General features: G+C 47.6%; 1 protein-coding gene and 1 long non-coding RNA gene across 4 annotated transcripts in view; one reads left to right on the top strand and one right to left on the bottom strand.

Moving 5' to 3' along the window:
* The window catches only part of FANCL (FA complementation group L), an 89,483-nt gene that overhangs the window by 45,221 nt on the left and 25,689 nt on the right, over nucleotides 1-18,573 (top strand). The gene's annotated exons all lie outside the window — the stretch shown is intronic.
* On the bottom strand, nucleotides 13,257-16,618 carry LOC311518546. Its single transcript, XR_014711015.1, has 3 exons — nucleotides 16,539-16,618; nucleotides 15,920-16,038; nucleotides 13,257-13,873 (listed from the first exon to the last, which is right to left on the bottom strand). It is a non-coding gene; the product is annotated as an uncharacterized lncRNA (long non-coding RNA).

Here is an 18,573-nt window from a genome sequence, read left to right as displayed (position 1 = left end):
CTGCAAGAATTTAGATGTTCTAGAGATTTGATCATGTCAGATAAGCTGGAATCCCCCTTGTTAATGGGCATCAAGCAATTGTCAGTACCAACAGCTACTGGGTCATCGAGACCATATCTTTCTCTGGTACCTCCTAACTTTCCAGTACCAACTGCACGGGACAGGCAGTTGCATTTGTCTTGGGTAACTGTTCCATCTTTCGACTATGTTGAGGATGTCCTCAAACTCCCAGATCTTTGTTCAGTGGATCCCCTAACAATGCTACATGAGACATTCTCCCATCTTTCTGTCCTGAAAGGGAAACTTAAAAGACAGTCTCATGCTGGCATGACCAGCATTGGATGCCCCGCTCCTTTGCCTTATGGTTCACCTCAGTGGCCATACTGGGACTCTCAGGCTGCCTACCACCAGTCATTCTCAAAGCCTCCCAGTTCCTCCTGTGACGATCATTGAGGGAGACACTCCCCATCTCATCACTTCCTCCTCAATAGCCTCAGAAGGAGACTTTGGAAGACCAGGAAGATTGTGCAGACAGTAAGGTGACATCACAAACTAGTATGTTGTTGTTCTCACCAGATGAGGTCATAATGCTGCCTCCATCTTCCCTTGCTGATGACTAAGCAGTTTCAAGAATTGATGAAACATATTATTGAATCATTACAGAGTCTGCTAGTAGGGGTCCAGAAGTCCCAGCATAAGAGTTTGGATGTTTTACCTAAATCAACATAGAGCAGAATGGCTCTCCCAATGAATGAAGCAATACTAGATCCTGCCAAAACCATTTGGTAAACTCCGCCACTACACTGCCTACTTGAAAATGGACAACAAAATTTTATATACTAGAGAAAAATTCAGAATTTTTATTCTTTCACTCTCCACCAAATTCTTTGGTTGTGGAAGCTGTCAATGAGCAAGGTAGACAACCTCAGACCAAGTGGAGGTTGGTCTCCTATGCAAGTACCAAAAGCATTTCAGCCTATTTTAACACAAGAGCTATTCATCAGCGACTCTACAGTTTTGAATTGCTAATTACCAAGCCCTGATAGCAAAGTGCAACAACATCAATTTGATAAATTCAGTAATTTTATATCACTTCCTAGTGGAACATCAGTGAGGCTCTTTGGTAAGAGCTCTTGGTAAGAACCTCTCTACAAGTTTTCCTAGACTCAGCTGACATGGCAGCCCGTTCCATCTCTGTTACTATGCATAGAACGTATTGGCTACAACTATCTGGCTATCCTAAGGAAGTCCAAAATACTGTAAAGGACTTTCCTTTTGATGGGCTGAAATTCTTCTGAGTCCACAGACAAATGTCTTCATACTTGAAAAAAAGATTCTAGGCCCACACTCATGTCCCTCAGCATGTATACTCCTAAAAATATGAGAAAATTTAGCATGTTGTGCACAATACAGAGATCTTGTCCGGTTCAATACTCTTCCTACCATAGGTCTACTCAACCAATCAATAAAAAACCTAAATATCAGAAGAAGATACTGTCCACCACCACCACCTAGCATCTCCAAAGGGAAGATGGTGGATGGATAGGATATTGTAGCTGAAGATTGCTATTTTGGGGATGTTCTGAGCCCTTGAGCAACTCTCCCATTTACTCCCCAATATGGTAGCAAATCACATCCAACAGATTTTTTGAAGGCCCTAATACTGGGTTAATCCATTCAATATGCTTCCACCCCCCTCCCCTCCTTCCCATGAACACTTGCTGGGCCAAAAAGTCTTCTACATATAGGGGTCATAGAAGTAGTTCCAATCCAGTACAGAGGGGAAGGGTTTCTCTTCCAAGTATTTTCCGGTCCCAAAAAAGAATGGAGACCATTATTCAATGTCACAGCTTTGTAAAATCACAAAAATTCAGGATGGTGACTTTCTCTGCTATAATTCAATCGTTAGATTCTGGGGATTAGTTTGCAGCCCTTGACCTTCAAGACACATACTTTCATGTCACAATTCACCCCTCCCACAAGAGGTTTCTTTGCTTCATGGTTGGCCAGGATCACTTTCAGTCTTTCCTTTGCACCAAGATCACAGTGGTGGTAGCTTCTCATTAGTGTTCTCTGGGAATACCAGAGATAATTGGATGCTGAAGGGATAGTCCTACAACGAAACTCTCCATGCCATCCAGATGATATCTCTCTTCCACAGATTAGGGAATCTTCGAACATTAGGACTTCAGCTCAACATTGAGACAGTTTGCCTTCTCGGGGACAGGTTTATAACTCTAACAAATTTCATTTCTAAGATTCAGATAAGTCCCCTGACTTAGGTAAGAAATTGTCTTTAACTACTAGGTCATATGGCAGAATGTACGTGGCATGAACTCAACATGTGAAGTTGCACCTTCTCTGCTTTGCAGGATAGCTTATAAACAGCCTCTATCCCAAACAAACACAATGTAGACAAGCTACTATCAGTCCCTCATGTATTGGACTCACTCAAATGATTGGAAGGGACCCCTCAAATCTGTGCAGGAGTCCTGTTCACCCAGCCTCCTCTCATTAATAGTACAACATTGGACACACCCTTGTGGGATGGGGAGCAAACCTAGGGTCTCACCACCCAGGGCAAGTGATCTGCCCAAGAATCTCTTCTACAAATCAATATGAGAGCCGTCAGGAGCTCGTGTATCCACTTCCTTCCTCTAATCAGGGACAAGTTGATAAAAATCATGACAGACAACATGACCTGCACATTTTACAACAACAGTTAGTGGGAAGCCAGGTCCCTTTTTCTTTGTGCAGAAGCTATAAAACTATGGAACTGGTACATATACGATCAAATTCTGATCTCCGCCTCTTACATATCAGGAATACAAAACACCACAGTCAACAATTTCAGCAGGAATTTCTCCTAAGATTATGAGTGGGAACAGGACTCAAGAATTTTCCATTGCATTTTTCTAACCTGGGGGTTCCTAGAAATGGACCTCTGCTATCATCATCAACACAGTGCAGGAACTGGGCCCTCATTCCATGGGGCATGCCTTCCTCAATTTGGATTAAAGGCCTTATCTATCTTCTGACACCATTGCTCCTGAGAGTGCTGATCAATATCAAGCAAGAAAAAGACTTCACTTTAGAAAAAAGAAAAAGAAAGAGAAAAGAAAAAGAGTCACTTTAGTTGTACTGACTTGGCCCAGGCAAGTCATGTTCTTGTCCACTTTTAATGCTTCCACTCATTTCCTTTCTGCTGTTATAGGTTTCTGACCACACTATTCATGCCAACCTGGGAGTTGAGTCAGGGTTTGGCTCCTAGATGGGTCTCATGAACAGAGACTTCATATTTGATAGAAGTATAACAGGTATTGTTAAACAGCAGAAAGATTTCTATGCAAAACACTTACCTTCAGAAATGGAAGAGATTTCACCACTGGTGTGTTCAAGGATCATCTGTTCACTCTTCCTTTTCATCTGCTTTCGACTACCTGTTAGAAATGTCAGGCCTTCCTATGAGCTCTGTCAGGGTTCACGTGGCAGCTCTCCCAGCCTTCGATTTGTTCGTGGAGGGTTTTTCATTTTTTTTCTCGCTGCACAACAGCAAGATTCCTCAAGGGATGATGCATCTCTTTATGCAGAGTAAAAAGCTCATCCTGGTATGGGATTTGGACTTGGTGTTTAATTGTTTTATGAAAACCCCTTTTGAACCACTGCTACTTGTTCATTATGCTACTTGTCTGTGAAGACTGCCTTCCTGGTGGCCATTGCTCCTGTCCAAAGAGTCAGAGAAATGGCGACTCAGATGGCAGACCCTTCTTGCATAGTGTTCTTTGGGAACAAAGTTTAATTACAGCCACATCTTAGGTTTCTACCTCAAGTTTCATCTAAATTCCGTATTTACCAGGTCATTCTCTGTCCAGTTTTCTTTCTAAAGCCACACCAGTCTAGGAAAGAAGCTGCCTTTCCTTCTTGGATGTCAGAAGGACATCTATTTAAGGTTTTCTGTTTAGATAGAACGAAGCATTTCAGGAAGTCTCCTAGACTCTTCATGTCAATTGCTGACATCGGGAAGATCTGCAATTTCATCCAAAAGATTCTCAAAGCAGATGCATTATGTCATTAATAAGTTTGCCACTTTCAAAGGGCAGTGGATGTGCACCAGCCTTTGTAATCTGAGCGGAGATTCCCGAAGCACTTGAATCAAAAACACAGTTTTAGGTAAAATATAAAACAGATTTATTAACTACAGAAAGATGGATTGTAAGTGATTATTATTAGTAGGCATAGATATCAAAGTTGGATACCAAGGAAATAAAAATAGAAATGCAGTCTAAATTCTAAGTTTAACAGAGTTAGCAAGATTTGAATCAGTCTCTTACCCCCACTGGATGTTACAGGCAGCTGACAGTTCTCAATACTCAAACTGAACTCCCTTCCAGCCTGGGACCAGTTTCCCTACTTCAAAGTCTTTTGTCTTCTAGATGATCTTTCAGGTGTTGAAAAGGGGATTGTGGGAAGAGAGAGATCAAGTGATGTCACTGTCCCTCTTTCATACTTTCTTCCAGCTGCTAGAAAGATCCTTTCCCTGACACGGGGGTCAGACAGTCTGCATTGGTCCTGCTGTCCCCATTGCATACGTGCCCTCTCCAAGGAGAGTGGATTCTTCTTGATGGACCATTGTCCTTCCTGAAAAGCCAGCTGTGGGAGTCTCCTAACCTCTCAACATATTTCAGTAACACACATAGCAATACTTCATAACTTCACATACAATGATAGTACATACTATCCAACAGGATATTAATGTTCTTAAATCATATTCACAAGGCATACTTTGTACAAACACATCATAATCATGTGGCAGTGGTGAATATGTGGGTTTCAGGGTGCTACTTTGAGGTACAGTGTGTCACAAGCCCATTCTACAAGATGCCAGTCTTGTTCTGTGGTTCTGTTGAAGGATGTCCCAGTTGTTCAAATCTGTAGAGCTACAACCTTTTCCAAATCTTATGCTCTGATTCACACTTCTAGAAATGATGATGTAATTGGCAATGCAGTCTTGTCTACAGTGTTAGATTCAACTACGAAACTCTCACTGCCATCAAGGGATACTGCTTGGAAGTCACCTGAAGTGGAGCCACCCATAGGGACCCTACTCAAAGAAGGTGAGGTTACTCACCTTGTGCAGTAACTGAAGTTCAAGATTTGTGTCCCTATGGGTTCTCTACTAATTGCCTACCTTACCTTACCTCCTGAGCGTCATTTCTCAGGACTTCACAATAAAGAAAGAACTGAGGGTGGCTCATCTGTGCAGCTCTATATATCTTTAGTGCGGAGCATGAGAAGGACTAGAGTATGTGTGTGGGCCAAATGGGCACTGCTACCGAAAATCTCTGGTCAAATGCTCCTGGGTGCAAGAGCACCCAAAGGAGCACACATCTGAAAGAAAAAACGGTTACTCACCTTTTTGTAACTGTTGTTCTTCGAGATGTGTTGCTCATATCTATTCCAGTTAGGTGTGTGCGTGCGCCGCATGCAAGACTGTCGGAAACTTTCCCTAGAAGCTACTTGTCAGGCCGGCTGTGGAGCCTCCTGGAGTGGCGCCGGTATGGCGCTCTTTTTATGACCCTGCCGGCCTGACCCCTCTTCAGTTCCTTCTTGCTGGCAAGTCCAGCAGAGGGGAAGGTTGGGGGGATTGGAATAGATATGAGCAACACATCTTGAACAGCAGTTACAAAAAAGTGAATAACCATTTTTTCTTCTTCGAGTGCTTGCTCATATCAATTCCAGTTAAGTGACTTTCAGGCCTTATCTCAAAGGTGGGATCGGAGTCAAGGTATTGCCGACTGAAGTACCGCTCTGCCAAAAGCCACATCATCCCTAGATTGGTGGATGATGGAATAGTGTGATGTGAAAGTATGCACTGAAGACCACGTCGCGGCCCTGCAGATCTCCTGGAGAGATACATGGGCTAGGAAGGCTGTCGACAAAGCCTGAGCCCTCGTGGAATGAGCTGTGATGATGGGGGGAGGAACCTTCGCCAAGTCATAACAAGCGCGGATACACGCCGTGATTCAGGAGGAGATCTGCTGGGAAGAGACTAGCAAACCCTTCATCTGCTCTGCTATAGCAACAAACAATTGGGTTGTCTTGCGGAACAGCTTTGTGCAATCGATATAGAAGGTGAGCGCCCTCCTGACATCCAGTGAATGCAGCTGTTGTTCTTGAGGGTTGTTGTGTGGCTTTGAATAGAAGACTGGCAGGAAGATGTCCTGGCTAATATGGAAGTGGGATACCACCTTGGGAAGGAAAGCTGGATGAGGTCTAAGTTGTACCTTGTCTTATGAAAGATAGCATATGGAGGCTCAGAGGTGAGGGCCCGTAGTTCAGACATGCATCGTGCTGAGGTGATAGCCACCAGAAAAGCAACCTTCCAAGAGAGGTAGAGGAGTGAACAAGAAGCTAACGGCTCGAAGGGAGAGTGAATGAGGCAGGAGAGGACTAGGTTAAGGTCCCAGGACGGGATGGGGGGCTTCATCGGATGATGTATCTTCTCCAGTCCTTTCAGGAAATGTCCCACAATGGGGTGCGCGAACACCGAACTCCCGGAGTTGCCTGGGTGAAAAGCCGAGATGGCTGCGAGATGGACCTTGAGAGAACCAAATGCCAGATGCTGGTCTTTCAGGTACAAAAGATAGTCCAGGATACAAGGGATGGGAGCCTGGAGTTGGAGCACCTGCCTTTGGGCGCACGAGCTAGAGAACCTCTTCCATTTCACCCTGTATGTGGCTCTAGTAGACGGCTTGCAGCTCTCCAGAAGTACCTGCCTCACCGGATCTGAACAGGCGAGGTCTGCCTGATTCAGCCATGGATTCTCCAAGCCATGAGGTGGAGAGACTGAAGGTCTGGGTGAAGGAGGTGACCGAGGTTCTGTGTAATGAGGTCAGGAGTGAGAGGTAGCCGTATCAGTACCTGGATCGACAAATTCAAGAGGGTGGGGTACCAGCACTGGCGAGGCCAAGCTGGGGCCACCAGAATGATGTCCGCCTTGTCCCTGCAGACTTTGAGAAGCACCTTGGGGATGAGTGGGAATGGCGGGAAGGCATATAGCAGCTGACGACCATGGAATCATGAACGCATCTGCGACTGAGCCTGGGTTGTGACCCCTGAAGGAACAAAAGGTTGGGCGCTTCCCGTTGGCCCGTGTGGTGAACAGGTCGATTTGGGGAAACCTCCAACTGTGGAAGTCGGAGTGGATGATGTCTGGGCGATTCGACCACTTGTGCATGAGGAAACTCACAGACTGTCCGCCAGCATGTTCTGAATGCCTGGCAGGTATGAGGCCTGGAGAAGGATGGAGTGGGCTAGGCAAAATTCCCACAGTAGGAAGGCTTCCTGACAGAGAGGAGACGATCAGGCTCCGCCCTGCCTGTTTATATAAAATATGGCCATGGTGTTGTCTGTCGATACCGCTCCATAGTGGCCCTGCAAGTGAATCAGAAAAGCTTGGCAGGGGAGGCAGATTGCCCTGAGTTCTTTGATGTTGATGTGTAGAGCCAGTTCCTCTACCTGCCATAAGCCCTGAGCCGTCAGGCTTCCGAGATGCGCTCCCCAGCCCAAAGGAGACGCATCTGTGACTAAAGTCAAGGTTGGTTGGGGTGGGTGAAAGGGAGCCACCACCAGCCAGCCACCACCGTAGGGAATCGAGAGTGTGCCGAGGGATGGTCAGCACCATTTCCAGACTGTCTCGGCCCGGGCGATACACAGATGCAAGCCATGCTTGCAAGGGTTGGCATCATAACCTGGCATGTTGAACCACATAAGTGCAGGATGCCATATGGCCTAGCAGCCTGAGACGCTGCCTCGCCATGGTGGTGGGGAAGCTGCAAAGGGTGCTGATTATCTGCGAGAGGGCCAGGTGATGTGTCTCTGGCAGGAATGCTCTCGCTTGAGTTGCGTCCAGAACAGCTTCGATGAACTCTATCCTTTGAGTTGGAGTGAGCACCGATTTGTTAATGTTGAGAATGATACCCCGTCATTCGAACATGTCTCTGTCTGCACCTGCGATTCCACCTGCTGACAGAAGAGGCCCTGAAGGAGCCAGTCGTCCAGGTAAGGGTAGACATGCACTTGGTGAAGACACGAGGCGCTGTGCAGAGCCCGAATGGGAGGGCTGTGAACTGATAATGCACCGTGTTCACCACAAAGCGGAGGTACCGTCTGTGAGCTGGAGTTGTAGATATGTGAAAATAAGCGTCCTTCATATCAAGGATAACATACCAGTCTCCCAGTTCTAGGGAAGGGATGATTGTGCTCTGGGAGACCATGCGGAACTTCAAGCTATGAACTTGTTGAGCTCCCGCAGGTCCAGGATGGGCCTGAGGCCCCCCCCTCACTTTGGGGACGAGAAAATTTCAGGAGTAGAAACCCTTGCCTTTGAGCTTCTGAGGAACCTCCTCCACTGCTCCTAGAGTGAGGAGAGCCTGGACCCCCTGGACAAGAAGTTGCTCGTGAGAGGGGTCCCTGAAGAGGGACGGGCAAGGGGGATGGGAGGGTGGGAAGGAGCAGGATAGAATACCCTGCCTCTACTGTGCAGCGCAGGCACCGGTCCGATGTAATAAGGGACCATGCACAGTAGAAGCAGGATAGACGGTTCAGGAAAGGAGGGTGAATAACTGGGTTGTGGACTGGTAATCCGTCCTCGTGCGCACCTTCAAAAGGGGTGCTTAGGGCCCAAAGGGGGTTTGGATTGTCCCTGGTCTTGCCCAGAGGGAGGATGCGACAGCTTGCGATAAATGTATCTACTTCTCCTGCGAGAGACGTCCTGTCTGGGCGTAGGGGGGAAAGACTGCTGTTGGGTGGTCTGCGGCTTAAAGGGCTTTCTCTGGGTGGCCGGAGTGTGCATGCCGAGGGACTTTGTGTTTCGGGAGTCCTTCGGGCTGTGCAGTCTGGAGTTCGTTTGTTCAGCAAATAGGTCCGGGCCATCAAAGGTAAGGTCCTGTAGCGTCTGCTGAACCTCTGGTGGAAGGCCAGAGGATTGGAGCCAGGCATTGCACCTCATTGAAATTCCGGACACCAGAGTACGTGCCGCTGAGTCCACAGCATCAAGGGAGCCTTGGAGGGAAGTCCAGGCGACAGCTTTTCCCTCTTCGGCCGGTGAAATAGAGTGGTGCCAGGGAGAGTGCTTCTGTGGCCTGGGGGACCGGCGGCTCCTGGGTTGGTGTGCCGAGTCCTTCCATGGCACCGCAGACGGCACCGCAGGAGGAGCACTCCTCACCGAGGCACTCGGGGCTGGGTCCTGCTGCGGATGGAGGGCTGACTCCATAAGGAGTTGCTTTAGGCGAATGTCCCTCTCTTTCCTGGTGCGAGGCTTGAAAGCCTTGCAGATTTTGCACTTGTCCGATTGATGGGCTTCTCCCAGACACTGGAAGCAGGAGTCATGGGAGTCGCCTGTGGGCCTAGGCTTAGCGCAGGAATGACAGGGTTTGAAGCCCTGGGACGGCATGCCCCGAGGCCCTGCGGGGCGTGTGTTGTAGGGGAAGCCCTCCCAAACTGCTAAAGACTACAATTAACAACTAAGTAAGAACTGTTAACTAACAATGGGTATACAGAAATGAGCAGAAGAGCTAGGGATTAGTGGGACATTTGCAAGCAAGAGACCACTGTTCCAACAACTGTCACTGGCAGCAAGAAGGAAGTGAAGTGGGGGGTCAAGCTGGCACGGTCATATATAGAGTGCCATACCGGTGCCGCTCCAGCGGGCTCCATAGCCGGCCAGACAAGTAGCTGCTAGGGAAAAGTTTCCAACAGCCGTGCATGCGATGCGCGCACGCACCTAGCTGGAATTGATATGAGCAAGCACTCCAACAACAACAACAAGTTACTGCACAAGGTGAATAATCTCACCTTTGTGTAGACAAACGCTTTGTGCTTAAAGAACTTACATCTGTTTATCTCTTATAACATTTCCTCGTAAGTAAGTCCCTCATTCCTCCAATTATTTTTCTTCTTGGAACTCTGTGCTTTGCGAATATCTTTCTAGTTTTGAGGTGCCCAGAAATTAAAGTGATCTTACCAGAGCCTTGTTCAGAGATCTCTCCTTCCTGCTGTCTTGTTTGCTTCTACAGTCCAAATTTTCACTGGCATTTTTGTTGAATTAACTCAAAAATTTGCTATTCACTATCACCTCCAGGTCTCTTTGCACACTACTGCCTTTGGGGTTCTGCCTTTCATTGAATAAATATTTGAACATTTGTGTGTGTTTGCTTCCCCCTAGTTGTATTAGTTGGGGCTTTTTGGCACACTGCAGGCCAACATAGCTATGCTGGTATAAATATGAGTGGAGACCAGGCCTCGAAAGTTCTGAAAGTTATGGTTTTCAGTTTGCTTTTTTAAAAACATAGGAAATAGTATACTGATCACAGCCTTAATCTTTTTATGTAGTTAAGTCAAGCACTCAAATGTTGGAAATCCCAGAACTAAGGTTGTCCGTGCAGTTTACTTTGGCCCCCTTGCGAGTATGCGTTTCGGTAGTCTTTAATACATGATCACATACTGTTTCTTCTACAATTTTTTACATTACTATTCTGTGCCTCCATTCTCCATCTGTAAAATGGTAATATAATTATTGTAATAGGTGTGTTGTGATGATAAATACGCTAATATTTGTGAAGCACTGAGATTCTATAATAATAAGCATAAAGGAAAAAACACTGAGAAAAATTTAGTAATTGTGTAATCAGAGCAAGGTTTGAATGATGTGCAGCAAATAAGGTATGGGGGGGGCGTGCACTGAACAAGGATAAAATGAAATATTGAGGAACTGATCATTCAGCAAGCATAATCCATCTTGTGCACTGAATGAGGACAGGGATCCAGTGCAAAAAATAGTTTTTAATTACATCATCGCATAGTATCATAATGCATGTGTATAACTTATCAGGGGAGTGAATTAAGATTGCACGGTAAACCTTAATATATCTAACTTTGGCAAATTAACAACTTGTACCAGTACTAATTATTAGTAATATTGTTGGAGTGCCTTGTAGATATAAATAACATGGAAAAGTTATATTCTGTAACAAAAGATTCTCAATTTCACTTTTTTAATGTGAACTGTTTCTGAAAGATTTAACTTCAGCAACATTGCTTATATGTCTACCCTATATATTTTGCATGGTTGGAATGAAAAACTAACAATTAGAGGATGGAGAAATCAGTTTGTTTTGACTGATCAATTTAATTTTGATAGTGAAGTAGGTAGGCTACCAGTAATATACAAGATTAAGTACCTTGCTCTTCCAAGGTATATTTATGAGAGATTTTACCAGAGTTCCACTGTAATTCTGCAAAAGGTTACCAAGAAGCAGATTGTTTGTTTGTATTCTTCGAGTGCTTGCTCATGTCCATTCCCTTGTATGTGTGTATGCATGCCAGTTTTTCCCTCAGTGGTATCTGTAGGGACCAGCTCTGGTGCCCTCTGGAGTGGCATGCATATGCACTGATATAAGGAATGCCGCCAGCTTCCTCATTTCCTCCTCTCCCCCCCTCCCTTTTTACCGCCAGTGACAGTGTTGGAACATCTCCTTCCCTTGGCAAGCTTTCCTATCTCAACTGTGCCTAGTAGCGAATTTGTTGTATATAGTTGTTAAAAGTTCTACAGTGTATAGTTCCCTTTGTGTTCAGTTAAAAATAATTAGTTAGTCCCATACGGGACTTAGCCTAGGGATAGGACATGCTCTGGTCTCCAAGCTTCAAACCTTGTGACTGCTGCAAGAAACCTGTGCCAGTCGGTGATCCACATAGAAGCAGCCTGAAGTGTTTAGGGGAAACCCAAGTGAGTGACAAATGTTGCATTTGCAAGAGCTTTCAGTCGCGGACCAAAAAGGAGCGGGACATTCATCTCCAAGCGCTCCTTATGTAGTGTGTCCTTGCACCGGCCTTAGAGCTGACGAGATCAGACTCTGCTCCAAGTACTGCGGCCTCAGTGCGTAGCATGCCTCTGGCACTGACCTCCAACCGGCGCTGATTCCCATCCCTGTTGTGACATAACAGTGGTGAATATGAGGGTGCCAGGGGTGTAATTAGGATATGTTTTGTACAAGGTATGCCTTGTGAGGTATCATTCTGTAAGTCTTTAGACATTAATAATTTGTTGGACTGTATGTGCTACCGTCATATGTGAAGTTATGAAGTTTGGGTATGAATGTGTTACTGAAACACAAGGTTGAAAACACCCACAAGCATATGTATAACAATGTTAATGGTTTATTGAGGAAATGCACACAAGCACAAGGAATACCCCGGGAACTGTGTACAATGGAAACCTCTCAGAGATTGCACTACACAATGGGAACTGTTTGACCCCAGGTCACAGCAAAAGAGCTTTCCAGCAAGTGGGAAGAAGATATAAAAAGGGGGACAATGGTACCTCACTCTCCCTACAACAACACATCTGGAAACACCTGAGGGGGAAGGACTGAACTGTGGAAGGTGATAGTTCCAGCCCACAGGAATTGTTAGCCTGTGTATGAAAACCTGGGAAAGCCGAGGTTACTTGTGTCTTAAGAATCTGCCAGCCTGCTTATCACGCAGGGTGAGAATTTGCTAATTCATATCCTACCTATCTAGTGTGTTAAGCTCAGTTTGCAGTTTTGTTTATTTACTAAAGTAATCTGCTTTGATCTGTTTGCTGTCACTTAAAATCTATCCTTTTGTAGTTGTTTTTTTGTTTTGTCTAAAACCAGTGTGTGGAAATTATAACTTGGGGCAGAAAGGGAGGGGGCGAAATTTATGAGTTTACTCTGTACAGTTCCCTGTGCAGTGCAAGAAGATATAATTTTGGGTTTACACTCCAGAGGGGGTGCAGGGTTTAGCAACTGGGAGATGCCTTAGCTGAGCCTTCCCATGCAGAGCTGATCTCAGCATCTGTGTGAAGCTGCAGCTGGGTGAGTCTGTATCTGTGTGTATGCAGATGAAAGAGCAAGCTTGGCAACTTATCACAGCACCACAATGTGAAAAGGAGCCCAGGCTGGTGGGTCAGGCTGGCTCAGTGGTATCCCAGTTCCAAGTGGCACCCCGGGGAGAGCCTGTCACACCCGGTACCAGCTAAAAAGCAGAGAGAGGCTGGAAAAAGGCATTCTTCTACATCTCGTAAAGGGAAGGAGAGAGCTGGAGGAGAGCAAAGATCTGCGTGGGGCAGCTCTTCTGCTCTGGATGGTGGCCAGGCTCCAGCTCCTGTTGAGCTGTCAAGCTTGCTTCAAGACCCATCCGCCACCCTAGGAAGCAGCAGAGGCACTCGGCACCTGGCGGTGCTGTCCACACCAGAGGCCTTTCAAGCCATTAAGGACATATTGTCCGTTCTGGTGCCACCCATGCTAGCCAGTGAGATGACCCATTCGAGTGGTAAACCTGCCCTGGGATCTTTCCAGCGGTCTCCATCAGTGTGGCACCGCTTCCTGTCATAGGGGATGCCCTGCCAGCTCTCACCTGAACAGCACTGTCAGCCCCCAGATGTGGGTCAGCTTACCTGCCAGAGTTCTGGCATCAGTCCCTGGACTCTAGGCAGTGTTTCTCAGGGTCCTGGCATTGATTGCCGGCGGTTGGGTGCAGACCTGCAGAGACGCATCACCAGTCCCCTGAGCTGGAAGCATCCAAGTTGGTCTCCCATTCCACGGCACCACTCCGGAGGATCAAGACACCGGTTCCTGGAGCCCCATCACCGGTCTTTGCATCACTTGTATCGATCACCGTTGGCACATCAACAGTTTCCAAGACGTCAATCCCAGTCTATGGAGTGACACCTTTCTCAAAGCGTAAGGCATCGATCGCCGGGGTACCATCGCTGATCCGCTGAACGCTGCCGCCAGTCACCAGAGTTACAGCACCAAGAGCCATCATCCCAGTACAGATCCCCAACAGAGGTCTGTGGAGAGAGCTGACGGAGTCAGGGTACACAGGTGGCCTTGGTACCATCCTGGTCCCCAGACAAGTTTCTCCCATCTCGGGCTCTGACAGTGAGGAGGAGGACCTGCCCGCAGGCTAAGGCCACCCATCTGGGTCATTGGCATTACCCTCTGGGCCACCAGTGGCCGCACAGCCCCAGGGCCAGTTGCTGGCCCCTGCCAACTATGGATCCTTGTGGGTTTCCCTATCCATTGCAGGGACATCGGTTGATCTTAGGGGCTTCTGAAACACTGTCAGTGACAGTCTCACGCCTGCCTCCGACTCGGATGTGGAGTCGAAGCAAGCTCCCCAGGGACAGCCAGCCTCAGCTGAGGCTCCCCTGGCAGAAGCAGTGGAGTTGGACCTGTCTCCTCCTCATCTGCGCCCGATGAAGCAATAGCGGAGCCTTCTCCCATGGTCCCCTGGTTGTGTTGGCAGCCAATGAGCGCAATAGACCGGGCCAACCAGGATCGAAGCCAAAGAATAAGGAGGCAAAGAGGCTCGATCTCTTTTGTAGAAAGATTTATCCTACCTCCAGCTGACAGTGCCCAAACGTCAGGCCTTGTTTGGCCATTATGGTTTTAATATTTGGCAGTCCATGGCCAAGTTCATGGACTCGCTGCCAGAGGAGCCCAGGAAGCAATTCCTGGCTATCCTCACTGAGGGCAAGGCTGTGGCTAGGACAACCCTCCAAGTGGCCTCAAATGTGGCACATTCTGCAGCCCAGACCATGGCTCCGGCCATTTCTATGAAGCATGCGTCCTGGTTGCAGTCATTGGGCCTGTCGGTGGAGGTTCAGTAATCTATCCAGGACCTCCCATTTGATGGCCTGGCACTGTTCTTGGAACAGACGGACAGTAAATTACACAGCCTAAAAGACTCTAGGGCAGGGGTCAGCAACCTTTCAGAAGTTGTGTGCTGAGTCTTCATTTATTCACGCTAATTTAAGGTTTCGCGTAATACTTTTTAACGTTTTTAGAAGGTCTCTTTCTCTATGTCTTTACATACAACAATAGTTTAGTATTATATTAAACATTTTTAAAACCTTAATATATACTTAAGAAGCTTCATTTAAAATTAAATTAAAATGCAGAGCCCCCCAGACCAGTGGCCAGGACCCGGGCAGTGTGAGTGCCACTGAAAATCAGCTCGTGTGCCAACTTTGGCACGCGTGCCATAGGTTGCCTACCCCTGCTTTAGGGCTACCTTGCGCTCCCTAGGACTTTACACGCTGGAGCCTGCAAGGAAACAGTTTAAGCTGCAACAGTCCTACAGGTTCAGGAGCCAACCTCAATCAGAGCCCTTCCACAGGAAGGGCAAGGGCTATAAGCGCTTGGAGGGCCATCAGCCAGCTTCCTCAGCTCACTTGAGCTCTACCCACAACCAACTGGGTAACAAGGAGGTATTTTGAGGATGCACTTGAGGGCGACCTTTCAGCCTGTGTCCTGGATACAGCACCCCTGTTATTTTCCAACTGTTTGTTTCCTTTCCTCCCTGTCTGGGCCTCTATAACATCAGACCAGTGGGTTCTCAGCACAGTAGTAAGGGGATATACTTTCCAAATCATTTCTATACCTTCCTCCCACCATCTTTCCCCATCCCTCTTCAGGGACCCTTCTCATGAGCATCTACCTGTCCAGGAGGTACAAGGCCTCCTGCAGGTGGGAGCCATGGAGGAAGTCCTTTGGCACTGGAGTGGAAAAGGGTTTTACTCCTGCTGTTTTTTAATCCCAAAAGCCAAGTGGGGCCTATGCCCCATCCTCGACCTGCAGAAACTCAACAAATATCTCAGGAAGTTGAAGTTCCGCACGGTCTCTCTAGCATCCATCGTTCCTTCACTGGATCCTGGAGACTAGTATGCTGCCCTCGATTTGAAGGGCACTTACTTTCACACACATTCCCCAGACACAGAAGGTTCCTGTGATTCCTGGTCAGGACCATGTACTATCAATTCACAGTGCTCCCCTTTGGCCTAGCAATGGCACCAAGTGTGATTACAAAGTGCATGTCAGTAGTGGCGGCCTACCTCAGATATCAGGTTATCGAGATCTACCCATACCTCGACAACTGGCTCATAAAGGGCGCTCCAGAGTCCAGGTCCAGTGCAACATCGAGACATTGTAAGCTACCTGTCAAGCTCTGAGCCTGTTGATAAAAGAACAAAAATCAACATTGGTTCCTGTTGAAAGGATAGAGTTTATTGGAGCGGTCTTTGACTATCTGAGCCAGAGACCTTCCTACCAGAGGTCAGGTTCAGGGCAATTTTAGATCTGTCTGCCAGCATCACTGCCCACCCGCTCGCCATCAGGTCTCCCTGATATCAGATGCATCCAACCTTGAATGGTGAACACATCTCGGTATGCAGGGGCTACGATATCATCGTAGGGTATCATCTCTGTGAATGCAGGGGCTACGATCAAGAGCTCACGCTTAATTTAAACGTCAGGGAGCTCAGACCCATCTGTCTAGCTTGTGTGGTGTTCTTTCCCCACTTATGCGGTCGGGTAGCGCAGGTGTTGACAGACAACATGGCCTCCATGTTCAATGTCAACAGATGGGGTAGGGGAAGGGCAGGAGCTTGTTCGTCAGCTCTGGGCCAGGAAACCCTTTGCTTTTGGGAATTCTGCATCTGATATGTGATCCACCTGGAAGCCTTGCACCTCCCCAGCATCCAGAACACACTGGCAGATCGCCTCAGCAGGTCCTTTTCTCATCACGAGTGGTCCCGCCACTGGGAGGTTATCAGGATGCTCTTCCAGAAGTGGTAAGCTCCTCGAGTAGACCTGTCCACCACCAGACAGAATAGAAAGTGTCATCAGTTCTACTCCCTGCAAGGCCTCAGCAGAGGCTCTTTCTGACACCTTTCTCCTGCCTTGGTCAGGAGACCTGATGTACCCCTTCCTGCCAATCCCACTCATCAGAAAAGTTCTCTTAAAAATAAGAGGGACAAGGCACAGGACATTGATTTGCCCCAGCATGGCCTCGCCAGCATTGGTTTGGCATGCTCATGGACCTGGCTGTAGCAGCCCCGTGGGTGCTTCCCAGCCGCCCAGACCTGCTCTCGCAGGATCACAGTCAGCTGCTGCACCCGAACCAAATCTCACTCCACCTCACAGCATGGATGCTGCATGGTTGAATCCAGAGGAGCAAGCCTGCTCTAGTCAGGTACAGCAAGTTCCCTTGGAGAGCAGGAAGCCCTCCACCAGAGCAACTTACCTGGCAAAGTGGAAGCATTTATCCTGCTGGAGCAGGGTATCTCTGCAAATCAGTCATCTCTGCCGTCCATTCTGGATTACCTGCTTCACTTAAAGCACCAGGGCCTCACCTTCTCTTAGATCAAGGTTTATCTGGTAGCTATATCAGCCTTTCACCCTCGTCTCGAGGGTAGATCAATATTCTCACATGACATGACTATTAGGTTCCTGAAAGGCCTTGAAAGCCTCTTTCAGGTGGTTCGGGACTGGGACCCCGTCTCCCAATGGGACCTCAACCTGGTCCTCTCCAGGCTCATGGGCCTGCCCTCCGAGCATTTGGCTTCTTGTTGTGGAAGGTCACATTCCTTGTAGCTATTACCTTAGTGAGACGAGTGTCTGAGATTAGAGCTCTTACTTCGGAGCCCCCGTACACCATGTTCTACGAGGACAAGGTTCAGCTGCAGCCCCACCCAACCTTTCTGCCAATAGTGGTATCGCACTTCCATGTCAACTAGGATATTTTTCTTCTGGTGTTCTGTCCAAAGGCTCACTCGACCAGCGAGGAGAGGTGTCTGCATACCCTAGATGTCAGGCATTGCACTGGCTTTCTACTTAGAGCGCACCAACCCTTTCCGTAGATTGACTCAGCTCTGTATTGTGATAGCCGACAGGATTAAGGGTCTGGTGTCCTCACAGATGATTTCAATCTGGATCACCATGTGCATCCGTATCTGTTACGAGATAGCGCCCCCTCCAATAGCAAAGGCTCATTCGAGAAGGGTGCAAGCTTCTTTGGCTGCTTTCCTGGCACAAGTCCCTATCCAGGACGTATGCAGGGCTGCAACGTTGTCCTCTGTGCACAGGTTCATGTCTCATTATGCCATCAGTCAGCAGGCCAGAAATGACGCTGGCTTTGGCAGAGTTGTGTTGCCATCGACACTTCCATGAACTCCGACCTGCCTCTGTTGGTACTGCTTGGGAGTCACCTACAAAGTAATAGACATGAGGAAGCACTCAAAGAAGAAAAGATGGTTACCTTCCGTAACTGTTGTTCTTTAAGATGTGTTGCTCATGTCCATTCCATGTCCACTCCTTCCCCTCTGTCAGAGTTCCGTCAGGAAGGAACTGAGGGAATGGGGTTCCGGCAGCGCTCCTTACACTGGTGCATACTCCAGAGGGCACCAGAGCCGGTATCCTACGGGATACCACTGAGGGAAAAACTTCTGGCACCAGTGCATTTGACAAGCACGCATGCCTACAATGGAATGGACATGAACTACATATCTCGAAGGACAACAGTTACAGAAGGTAACAGTCTTTTATTTGACCTCATGAGCAAGCACCTTGTTGGCACAGCCCAAAATAGCATCAGTAGCACTGTTTTAAAAGAACAGTGGTCAAAAATAAACTGGTTAATGAAGTATAAAGGAGTGATACATTTTTCATGGTTGCATGACAAAGTAGTATGATGGATTTAAATAGATAT

This window comes from Lepidochelys olivacea, assembly GCF_965140295.1.
Source record: "Lepidochelys olivacea isolate rLepOli2 genome assembly, chromosome: 3".
NCBI lineage: Eukaryota > Metazoa > Chordata > Testudines > Cheloniidae > Lepidochelys > Lepidochelys olivacea.
The sequence above is the reverse complement of the archived record's forward strand: the minus strand, read 5'-3'. Positions and strand labels throughout refer to the sequence as shown.